Raw genomic sequence first — 12,109 nt, 5'->3', positions numbered from 1 at the left:
CAGAACTGAAGAGGCCTCTTGGTTGAGAGGTGAAACGTTTTCAGGATCAGGTGTGAAACCAATGTGGAACAGATACCCAGAACGTGGGGAAGAGACCCAGAACGGGGGGAACAGAGACCCGGAATGAGGGAACAGAGACCCGGAACGAGGGAACAAAGACCTGGAACGAGGCAACAGAGACCTTGAAGGAGGGAACAGAGACCCGTTTCCAGACGAACTAACAGAACAAATGCAGACCGGCGGTCCAGAGGAGCGTCACACTAATAGATCCACATTCAGACGTTGGATCTCTTCCTTCATGAAACATGAGAACTGATAACGTTTGGCTTCAGTCTAAAGACACAACAAAAAACAAAACCGCGGCACAGAGAAGTCCGATATGAAGCTCGACCTCCTGTGACCATATGAAGGAAGGGAGCAAAGTCATCTGACATCTCAGACTGAATGCGCTTGGAGGGGCGTGGTCAGCTTCTCCTCCTCTGAGGGGCTGCCCTCCTCCACCGGGCTACCGTGATCCGACTCCGGCGTAACGTTGGGCTTCCAGAAAAAGAAGTGTTTCTTCAGGATGAGACCGACGTCCACCAAGAAAATTGCCGCCGCCAAGAAGCCGAAGGCCTGGAGGAGGAGAGGACCATCAACAACATCCGACAACGACATCTGACAGAAGACAGCCTGAAGAAGACGGAATGGAAGGAAAGAGAAAGGGTGTGGGCGAAGAGGGGAAATGGAAAAAAATCTCACCACAGTGGTCTTCTCAATGGTCGAGCTTCTGTGATCTATGGAGAAGACAATGGAGGCAAGGACGAACAGCACAGTGCTGGCGGAGGTGTAGACTAAGCTCTGAGGAAGAGGACAAACACGGTGGATACTTTAGCTTAGTACTAAGGGAAACAGCTAGGTTAATGTTGTGTTATCATACTGCCCCGGCCTGAAGGGGGCAGCACCGGTCCTGCAGCCCTCTGAGCCGGGGAGAGAAGAAGTGGGCAGCTAGTTTCTAACTGCTGTGCTAACGGTCCACAGCATGTGCTGTTCTCCGGTGAGGTGCGCCTCTCTTCCACCCCGGTCCGTGTTGGCGGCAGAACCCATGCTGTGGAGTTGCTGTGTCCCCGGGCATAAAGGCTACGATGAGGCCAAGTCGATAGGTGTTGTGTTCCACGGACTACCCACCCCCGACCCGCCGCGCTGCAGGACGTGGCTGAGAGCCATCCAGAACCCTTGCCTGGACGAGGACACCCCCACCCCCGCGTCCAGGTATGGCGGGGTTCGGCGTGTGAAGTCTGCACTTCACACCTGACGACTACGAGGAAACCTTTGGGGCCAGGATCCCCAATGTACCACCGAAACCCAAAGGCAACCCCTCCTGCTCTGTAGAGGTGGACAGCGGTAACAATGTCGGACCCACGATCCACGTAACACCTGGGCTAAAGCTAACGGTCCATGCAACACCTGGGCTCAAGCTAACGGCCCATGCAACACCTGGGCTAAGGCTACTAGTCCAAGGAAAACCTGTGCTGAAGCTAACAGTCAACACAACACCTGGGCTAAAGCTATGGTCCACGTAACACCTGAGGTAAAGTTAATGTTCCACGCAACACCTGAGCTAAAGCTTAAGGTCCATGCAACACCTGGGCTAAAGCTATGGTCCACGTATTAGCTTTAGCCCAGGCCAACACCTGGGCTAAAGCTAGGTGTTGGCCTGATGGACAGGTTGGTGTAGAGGGTCTTGAATCGACACCCTTCTCTCTACTGGACCACCGTGAATACGTTTGTCTGTTGTTCAGGTGGCGTTCCTTCTCGAGTTCATCCAGTTTAATGCTTGTCGTTGTAGCAACACATGATTGTGTGTGTGTGTAACCTTGTGTGGTGATGCAAGGGTCCTCACCAGAACGGGCCAAAAGCTCATGTCACACCAGGTGTGGAGGCTCGTACCGAAGAAGATGAAGTATAGCATCATCAACACGGAGGCTAAGAAGGAGGTGAGAAAAAAAAAAACATGGGCACCCAGGCAGGAGTAGGCTGGGAGCGACATCGCCAGGAATGTGGCCACCACGGAAAACATCTGGAGAGACACAGCAGCCCAATGGTAGTTTCTATTCACATGCCTTCACCAACAACATCTGGTCACATGATTTCAACGAGAACGATCATCAATCAGGTTAAAAAATGAGTCATCAACAAGAATTGATTAATGAGTGAATAAAATGTTTCCTGAGTCTGGTTCAGTTGGAGTTCTGATGTCAGAGTGGACCAAGTCTCAGGCTGGACCGGGTCTCACTCCTACCCTTCCTGGAACGCTTGATAGGTCAAAGGTCAAGCATGTCCTATTGGTCCCTGTGAGTCACATGATCCAGTGACAGGGAGAAGAGTATTCACATTTCTTCCATGTTGATAACAGACCTAAAGGATCATCTTCACCGTCAACCGATTGACTCACTCGTGACCCCACGGCGGCGTTTGGTTGTCTGTTTCCTGTTTGGTTGGTCAGCTTCCTGTTTGTGGTTTGTTGATGAAATGAATTTCATTTCCTCTCCTGGAGCAATCCACCAGCGGAGATGGAGGATGAAGGACACTGCATCTTCAGCTCTGCCCTTCCCCCTGGAAAATGGTCCCCAGCCCCGCCTTCATCTTCAGTCCAGTAAAACTACTTTTACCTATCATTAACAATAAAGTTAAATGATCCACAATGAGGCGGCACGGTGGCGCAGTGGTTAGCGCTGTCGCCTCACAACATGGCGGGTCTGGGTTCGAGTCCTCTGTGCGGAGTTCTCCGGCTTCCTCCCCCCTCCAAATGCATGCGCTTCAGGTTGATTGGCCGTTCCAAATTGCCCGTAGGAATGAGTGTGTGTGTGCATGGTTGTATGTCTTTGTGTGTGGTTCTGCGGTGCACTGGCATCGTGCCCGGAGTGTCCCCCGCCTCACACCCTGTGCCAGCTGGGATAGGCTCCAGCTCCCTGTGACCCGCTACAGCGGATACAGCAGCGGTACAAGAAAATGAATGAATGAAAGGATCCACAATGACATCGTAGCTAACATTAGTACGTCCCCCCAGTGGAATCACCTGGTCACACACTGTAGGTAATGTTAGCATGTCCCCCATTAGGAAACTTCCTGGTGTTTGAGGTGTCGTAAAATGAAGTTCTGATTCCACCTGGATGACTTTGAGAAATAACGGGGTCTTTGAACTCACCATTTCACACAGTTTAACCACAAACTGGACTGAGTGCAGAACGTTTGAGCGGACAGGTGACTCTTGGTTGGGAGCGATCATCTTTGGGGCTGAACAGAGAAACAACAGTTAAACCGACAAAGTGTCAGGAAAGAAGACTAGAGTAAAACAGTCTAGGAGTTCTTTTCACGAAGCAGCTTTAGTTAAAGTCTGGGTATATTAAACCTGAAATTAGGGAAACCCAGGGTTTCAAGTTTCACAACAGGAGGTAACAGCCCAGAGTCATAGGAGTAAACCTCGCCTGTTTCGTAAAGCAAGGTAACTGAACCTCTGAGTTGGTTACCAAAGTAACAGACTCGCTGGGGCTAACGTGATGAAAAGCAGGTTTTACTCCATAAACCCAGGGATTCTTGTGACTCCGCCCTCTTTCACATCCACTCATGCTATTTCACTTCCTGGTTCTGTTGGAAGACAATTTTTAATGTAGTTCAGTTTTTAAAAAGCTGTACTTCCTAGGTATTTTAGAGGCAAACATGGCTTGTCTGTTTGACGAGGATCCCATTGATGGACTTTCGGCATTAATGCACATAGAATTAAATTTTATTGTATGGCAGTCAGAAATAAACCTGTCAGAATCATCAAGGACAGAGTTTTACATGATTGCAGGTGAATGATGTAGAAATCTGATCAATTAATTGGAAATTATATTCTCTTAATGAACAATGAGCTGCAATCTCAGACTTGGAATACTAACATTAAGTTTTTATAGGATTTCCAAATGTCAGTGGCAGCATAGATGGTACCCGCATTCCCATCAAGGCTCCGTCACACAACGAGGATGATGACATTTCACAGCAAAAATGTGCAGGTACATGTAGATTGACTACTGTTTCACCATGTTAAAGACATGCATCATAGATAAACTAACTGTTCTGGGTTGGTTCCTGACTCACGGACATGTGGTCTTACCTTAACAACACACTGTAATGCGATAGGTAGCGTTAAGGTTTGAAAAAACTGACTTGTCTCCACCCATCCACTCTAATATATCCACTATACATCACAGGAGACTTTAAAGTACTTGAGACTTTGATGGTTTTTGCTGGAGTACAAAAGGTTACCATGGTAACCGAAACTGCCGACTCGTTACACTGAACCATGTCCCCCAAAGCGACACCCCTGCATTAAAAATCTTACAAAGAGGTGAAGAAGCGTGTCCAGGCAGGATGGAACGGGTGGAGGAAAGTGTCAGGTGTGATGTGTGATAGAAGAGTTTCAGCTAAAATGAAAGGAAAGGTGTACAAAACTGTGGTGAGACCAGCGATGTTGTTTGGTCTAGAGACAGTGTCCCTGAGGAAAAGACAGGAGACAGAGCTGGAGGTAGCAGAGATGAAGATGCTGAGGTTCTCTCTGGGAGTGACCAGGATGGATAGGATCAGGAATGAGTACATCAGAGGGACAGCACATGTTAGAGGTTCTGGAGATAAAGTCAGAGAGGCCAGACTGAGATGGTTTGGACATGTCCAGAGGAGAGATAGTGAATATATTGGTAGAAGGATGCTGAGTTCTGAACTGCCAGGCAGGAGGCCTAGAGGAAGACCAAAGAGGAGGTTTATGGATGTAATGAAAGAGGACATGAAGGTAATTGGTGTGAGAGAAGAGGATGCAGAAGACAGGGTTAGATGGAGGACACTGATTGGCTGTGGAGACCCCTGAAGGGAATAGCCCAAAGGACAAAAAGAAGAAGATTTTTTGCTTTTGATTTTTGCAAAAACACTTTAATCACATTCAAACATTTTACAATTTTACATTAGATGAAAGCACTCAAGTGCTTCAGAAGAAGAAGATTTTGTGCAAAAAAACTTCAAACACATTCAGAACATTTAACAATTTTACATTAGATGAAACTTCAAAAACACTTAACACCAATAAACAAAGGGAAATACAATTTAAAAAATTAGTGCATTGTATCAGGAAGTTCGCAAAAGTGAGGTGATCATCAACTAAAGTGCATAGAAGAAGAAGACACATGACTGGATAAATATAACCATTTAATTTATTTGTTCCATTTTTCATATTTTTGCTCTGAGTCTGTGTACACTACTCGTTCTTCTCACTGGAAGCAATTGATTCTAATGTTATAAATTAGATATAGAATTACTCACATTTTACAATTACCTTTACGAACTTTGTAAATGATTCTTGTATATGAAATAAACCTTCATTTTCTGAAGAGGAGGCTTGCAGTGATTGTTGGTTTTAACGTGCTTAAAAAGTTCTTGACTCCCCCATCTTTATTTCCTCCCTCCTCCCACCCAGCAAGGGGCAGGGGAGGAAGAGGAGGGAGGGATCTGCCTGCCTGGTTACTGTGTTCAAACCTTGACATTGTTGTCTGCAGAAGCCTGTTAGGTCACCATAATCCACCAGATAGTTGTGTTAAACCATCACATGATGCATTGCTCCTTTCCATTTGTACAGTGTTGGGTCATCAGAGGATAGCAGAGGGGTTGGGGGAGGACTATGAAACACATTAAAACTACAAGGGAGACTGTCAGCTACTCCTGCAGCAGCCCACAGCTCTGTCTTAGATAACACCATCCCTTCCACACACATCTAAACATGACCAGGGAGTCCTGTTAAAATGTGGCCCAAAGAAGTCATGGAATAGACCATAAAAGTTAAGTTATTGAAGATACAAACTAAAAAGAAATCTATTTATTTGCTAGTGCAATGAGATTATTTCACTTTTTTTGTAAAAAAAGAAAAAAAATTAACATTGTAAAAGTGAAAATTGCGTGTTGATGTGCTGCAGAGTGGCTAAGATACAAGAACACATCTATAGCAGTTATAAAATTATCCATGCTCAAAATCATTTTACAAGTCAAGAAAACCCTAAAGTTTGATCTAGAGAAAGGTACACTTGGCTCTGCCCGACATAGAAACCAATTTCAACAACTAACAATATCTGTAGATAACTGTTCAATCACCCAAAGTTCAACAGTCAAGAATCTTGGAGTAACGTTAGATTCAACTCTCTCCTTTGACCAGGATATTAAAGAGGTGACAAAGATCGCCGTCTTTCATCTGCGTAATATCTCCAAAATTAGGTCCTCTCTGTCTATGGCTGATGCAGAAATTTTAATTCATGCCTTTGTGTCCTCTAGACTTGACTATTGTAATGTTCTGTTATCGGGGTTGCCTCGGTCTAGAACTAGGGGCCTTCAGATGGTTCAGAACACAGCAGCAAGAATATTAACTAAAACTAGGAAATTTGACCATATCCCCCCAGTATTAGCTGCATTATACTGGCTCCCGATTCATGTTAGATCCAATTTTAAGGTACTTTTATTGATGTATAAAACCATTAACGGGCCTGCTCCAACCTATCTGTCTGATCTGGTTAAACCTTACACTCCGATTAGGGCTCTCCGCTCTCAGAATACAGGTCTGTTGTGTGTTCCTAGAGTTAAAAGAAGTCAGCTGGCCAGAGGGCTTTCTCCTATTGTGCCCCTTTACTATGGAATAATCTCCCTATAGGTATTAGACAGTCTGAATCCATAGATGTATTTAAATCTAGACTTAAAACGTATCAGTTCTACCTAACATTCAAGTAATATCGGGAGGGGCGGTCTCAGTGTTTAGGTTTAGCTTAGTCCTGCCGATGAGCCGTAGGATTTCTTAGTTAGGCCCCTGCCTCCCATTAATCCTCTGCCATTCTGGTCCTTCTAGCGCCACTATTGCCCCTGTTCTCTCTGTCTCTCTCCCTTCCCTGTTCTCTCTGTCAGGCCTTTGTGTGGTGAATCATCGGCAATCGGCTACCTCTGTCTGCTTCCGTGGCTGGTGATATCACAAGCTGCACAATGGTCCTATTTCACCATCCACTAGGAGAGTGTGGTTTTGTCTCATTTGGTTCTGTTTTGGTTTTTGGGTTTTGGCAGGGTAATCTTAGACTAATTTTTTTTGAGAACAATGACTTAGGCACTGTCTGGTCAATCCTCAGAGTGGTGGATCCTCGGCAATCGGTGACCTCTGTGGGCTTCATCGGCTGGTGGTGACTCTCTACTGGATGGATCAGCGTTCCTTTGTCATACATTTATTATTGTCATTGTTATTATCATGGTGTTGTTAATCTGTTCATGCGATATCTATTGCTTCGTCTGTCCACTCCTGGAAGAGGGGTCCCTCCTCTGCAGTCTTCCTGAGGTTTCTCCCATCCTTTCTTTCCCCTGTTAAAAGGGTTTTGGGGAGAGTTGTTCCTCATCCGATGTGAGGGTCGCACTGCTCGCAGTGCACAAAGGTCAGAGGGATATCGCCCATGTGCAGATTATAAAGCCCTTTGAGACATTGTTTGTGGATCTGGGCTATATAAAAATAAATAAACTTGAAACTTGATAAAATAACTACACTATTTTTAAAAACAGGATAATTTATCTTGTGTTTTTAGACCTATTATGTTAAGTCTTGGAAAAATAATACAAGAAGTTTGCAATGTGAATTGTCTTGGTTTTTGAAATTGGCCTATAGGTTCAAATGAGCAGCGAAGTATCTGAAGGTTAAGTACATATATTTTCTTGATTATTATTATTATTATTATTATTATTATTATTATTGTTGTTGTATTTGTTATTCTTCTTCTTCTTCTTCTTCCCTGCTGAACATCCAGTCCACCAGGGTGGCTCAGAGGGTGCTACAACTGTGGAGGCAAAGACTTTCCTGGAAGGAGAGAAGCCTCCTCCTGGACTATAGTACAGGGACTGTACCAGACAGCAAAGACCCTTTCCCTGAGGTCCACATCAGTCCCCTGTTTGGAGAACTGGAGGGTCCTCTCCTCGGAGATGAACGACAGATCAGCCTGCACACGGCCAACAAAAAAATACTGTACAAACAATGTGTAAAAGTGATCAACAAGAAAAACCTGTGTGACAGAGCCCCCACTACCTGGGCCAACAAGATGACGGGAAATGGACCTGACCCACAGTGGAGACTTCCGTACAAACCCCCCCTCAAGAAAAAAACAGCCGACCTCCAGTGGAGGATTTTACATGGTGCCGTCGGTTCCAATGCTTTTGTCTCTGTTTTCACCCCTGCGGTGTCCAGCCAGTGTCCCTTCTGTCCTCTTCAGGAGACAGTCTTCCATACTTTCAGTGAGTGTGGGAGACTTGCAGTGCTCTTCACTCTTCTAACCAATGTTTTTAACTTGTTCAATGAAAACTTTAGTATCAGGAAATTCATCTACGGTGCTGGGTACAATAGATCAAATCAGAGAAAGTGGCAGCTTTTAAATTTTATTTCTGGGGAGGCAAAACTTGCAATTCATGTGACCAGGAAGAGGAAAATTGAAAACAAAACCGCTCAAGAAGCAGCTACTGTTTTTTGCTGTAACATCAGATGTCGCTTAAAACTAGAATTTGGTTTCTATAAATTGACAAAAGACCTGAATAACTTTAGGAACATCTGGTGTTACAAAAATGTCCTATGCACTTTAGTTGATGACCACCTCACTTTTGCAAACTTCCTGTTATAATGCACTAATTCTTATATTGTATTTCCCTTTGTTTCTTTGTGTTTAATGTTTTTGAGTGTTTAGTGTTTTTGAAATTTCATCTAATGAAAAATTGTAAAATGTTCTACATGTTCTAAATGTTCTAAATGTTAAATGTGATTGAAGTTTGTTTGGAAAAGATCTTCTGAGGCACTTAAATGCTTTCATCTAATGTAAAACTGCAAAATGTTTGAATGAGATTAAAGTGTTTTTGCAAAAATCAAAAAAAAAAAATCTTCTTCTTCTTCTTCTTCTTCTTCTTCTTCTTCTTCTTCTTCTTCTTCTTCTTCTTCTTCTTCTTATTATTATTATTATTATTATTATTATTATTACTATTCTTATTATCATTTTTATTAGTGTTAGTGTGAAGATATTTATTGACAACCAGTTTGTCATTCCAAACGTCTTTTATCAGCCTCCATCAGTTGTATTCGGTCCTCCTCCCGACCTGCGCCAACATGGCTGATGAAACGGACAGAGCGCAGAGCGCCAAGCCAGGGGAAGACACAGTATTTGGAAAAATCATACGCGGGGAGATTCCTACAAAGTTCATTTTTGAAGATTTAGAGTGCGTGGCCTTCCATGATCTTAATCCTCAAGCCCCCGTTCACTTCCTCGCAGAAGAAAATGATGCTGCATTGTTGGGCCATCTGTTGTTAGTTGCAAAGAAGTGTGCTGAAATGTTGGGCCTGTCTAATGATGGTTATAGAGTTGTCATCAACGATGGACGAAATGGAGGTCAGTCGGTGTACCACCTCCACATCCATGCTCTTGGAAAGCGGCAAATGGTGTGGCCTCCTGGTTAACCTCCTCTATCAGGCACAGACCATCCCTCCATCAATTTTGACATCTGTTGTCTGACAGCTGTGACACTTCACCTTTGACTTGGAAGTCTGTCTCATGTGAATCATGCATCAAACAAAACCTGAAAATGTCCATAATAAAATGGTCTAAGTCGAAATGAAAAAAAAAAAAATCATTGTACATGTAATAATCGGTAAAGAAGAACTAAATCTTTGTGATATAATGGGTTCGATGTTTAGTTTGTTATTTCCTGTTACTTTGTGAGCAGCTCTTGTGTCTTGTGCTTTCATTTCCTGTGTTATTCTCGTCCATATTTTGTCTCAGATTTCTCGATGGACCTTTCTTGTTTTTTTCCTTGAAGTTTTCCATCTTAATGCTGCCTCCACGGTGTGTGTGATTGTGTCTCCTGTCTTCTGTGCACTTGTTAGTCATTGTGTCATCACTCGCTTTTGTCTGTGTGATTCCTCCTTGTTGCTGTCAGTCTGTTGTTGGTGGAGCTTCACACATTCAGACCTCTGTTCTGTTTCTCAGTGTCAGGGAAAATTACGTTTAACTCTGCACTATTATATTTTCTAGAGTTGTATGATTATATATTTCTTGTAGAGTATTTTATATTCCTAATTTCTGGATATTATCCATCCATCCTGTATATATATATATATATATATATATATATATATATATATATATATATATATATATATATATATATATATATATATATATATATATATATAAAAGAAGCTGACAGCACTCCACGAGCGTCTAGAAGCAAAGATGAACCAGCTGCTAAGGGATGGGACGCACCCAGAATGGTTGACTGAAGGCAGGACAGTCCTGATCATGAAAGACCCACAGAAGGAATCTACCCCATCCAACTACCGGCCAATAACCTGTCTCAGTACAACATGGAAGCTCCTGTCAGGCATCATGGCAGCTAAGATGAGTAGGCACATGGATCAATATATGAGCGGGGCACAGAAAGGAGTTGGTAATAACACCAGGGGAGCCAAGCACCAGCTACTGGTGGACAGAGCAGTACACAGAGACTGTAAGAATAGGCAGACCAACTTGTGCACTGCCTGGATTGACTACCAGAAAGCCTACGACTCAATGCCACACATGTGGATACTGGAATGTCTGGAACTGTACAAGATCAACAGGACACTAAGAGCCTTCATCAAGAACTCAATGGGGAAGTGGAAGACAACCCTGGAGACTAACTCCAAGCCAATTGCCCAAGTTAACATCAAGTGCGGCTTATACCAAGGGGATGCACTATCACCACTGCTGTTCTGCATAGGCCTGAACCCCCTCAGTCACATCATCACAAAGAGTGGCTACGGATACTAATTCCGAAGCGGGACAACAATCAGCCATCTCCTCTACATGGATGACATCAAGCTGTATGCCAGGAATGAACGAGACATTGACTCACTGATCCACACCACCAGGATCTACAGCGACGACATAGGGATGTCATTCGGATTAGACAAATGTGGCCGGATGGTATCAAAAGAGGCAAGATGATCAGAACTGAAGGGGTCAACCTACCAGGGGGCAGGATAGAAGACATCAAGGACAGCTACAAATACCTTGGAATCCCACAGGCTAATGGCAACCATGAGGAGGCCGCAAGGAAGTCATCCACAGCCAAATACCTCCAGAGAGTAAGGCAAGTCCTGAGAAGTCAGTTGAATGGCAAGAACAAGATCCGAGCCATCAACATGTATGCACTGCCTGTCATCAGATACCCCGTTGGGATCATAAGCTGGCCAAAGGAGGAGATAGAAGCCACAGACATCAAGACGAGAAAGCTCCTCACCATGCATGGAGGGTTTCACCCCAAGTCCAGCATCCTGAGGCTGTACACTAAGCGGAAAGAGGGAGGCCGAGGACTAGTGAGCATCAGGGCCACTGTCCAGGATGAGACATCAAAAATCCAAGAGTACATCAGGAAGATGGCCCCAACAGATGAACTGCTCAGTGAATGCCTTAGACGGCAGAAACCTGAGGAGGAAGAGGAGGAGGAGGAGACAACATGGAGGGACAAGCCCCTACACGGCATGTACCACCGTCAGATAGAGGAAGTGGCTGATATCAAGAAGACCTACCAATGTCTGAATAAAGCTGGACTGACAGACAGCACAGAGGCACTGATCATGGCAGCACAAGAACAGGCCCTAAGTACAAGGGCAATAGAGGCCAATATCTACCACAGTAGCTCTGACCCAAGGTGCAGGCTATGTAAAGAAGCCCCAGAGTCAGTCCAGCATGTGGTAGCAGGGTGTAAGATGCTCGCCAGCTCAGCATACATGGAAAGGCACAACCAAGTAGCTGTGATAGTGTACAGGAACATCTGTACCCAGTATGGACTAGAAGTACCCAAATCCCAATGGGACATACCACCAAAGGTGGTTGAGAATGGCAAGGCTAAGATCCTGTGGGACTTCAGCTTCCAGACCGACAAACAGCTGATGGCTAACAAACGGGACATAGTGGTGATGGACAAAGAGCAGAAGAGAGCAGTGGTGATAGATGTGGCGATTCCAGCTGATGCCAACATCAGGAAGAAGGAACACGAAAAGATTGAGAAA

General features: G+C 44.4%; 1 pseudogene; it reads left to right on the top strand.

Annotated features, from left to right (window-relative positions):
* Positions 1–9,166: 9,166 nt before the first annotated feature.
* Positions 9,167–9,671, top strand: LOC137604039 (adenosine 5'-monophosphoramidase HINT1 pseudogene; annotated as a pseudogene).
* The last annotated feature ends 2,438 nt before the right edge of the window (positions 9,672–12,109 follow it).

The sequence above is a fragment of the Antennarius striatus genome, chromosome 11 (assembly GCF_040054535.1).
Source record: "Antennarius striatus isolate MH-2024 chromosome 11, ASM4005453v1, whole genome shotgun sequence".
Lineage (NCBI taxonomy): Eukaryota > Metazoa > Chordata > Actinopteri > Lophiiformes > Antennariidae > Antennarius > Antennarius striatus.
The sequence above is the reverse complement of the archived record's forward strand: the minus strand, read 5'-3'. Positions and strand labels throughout refer to the sequence as shown.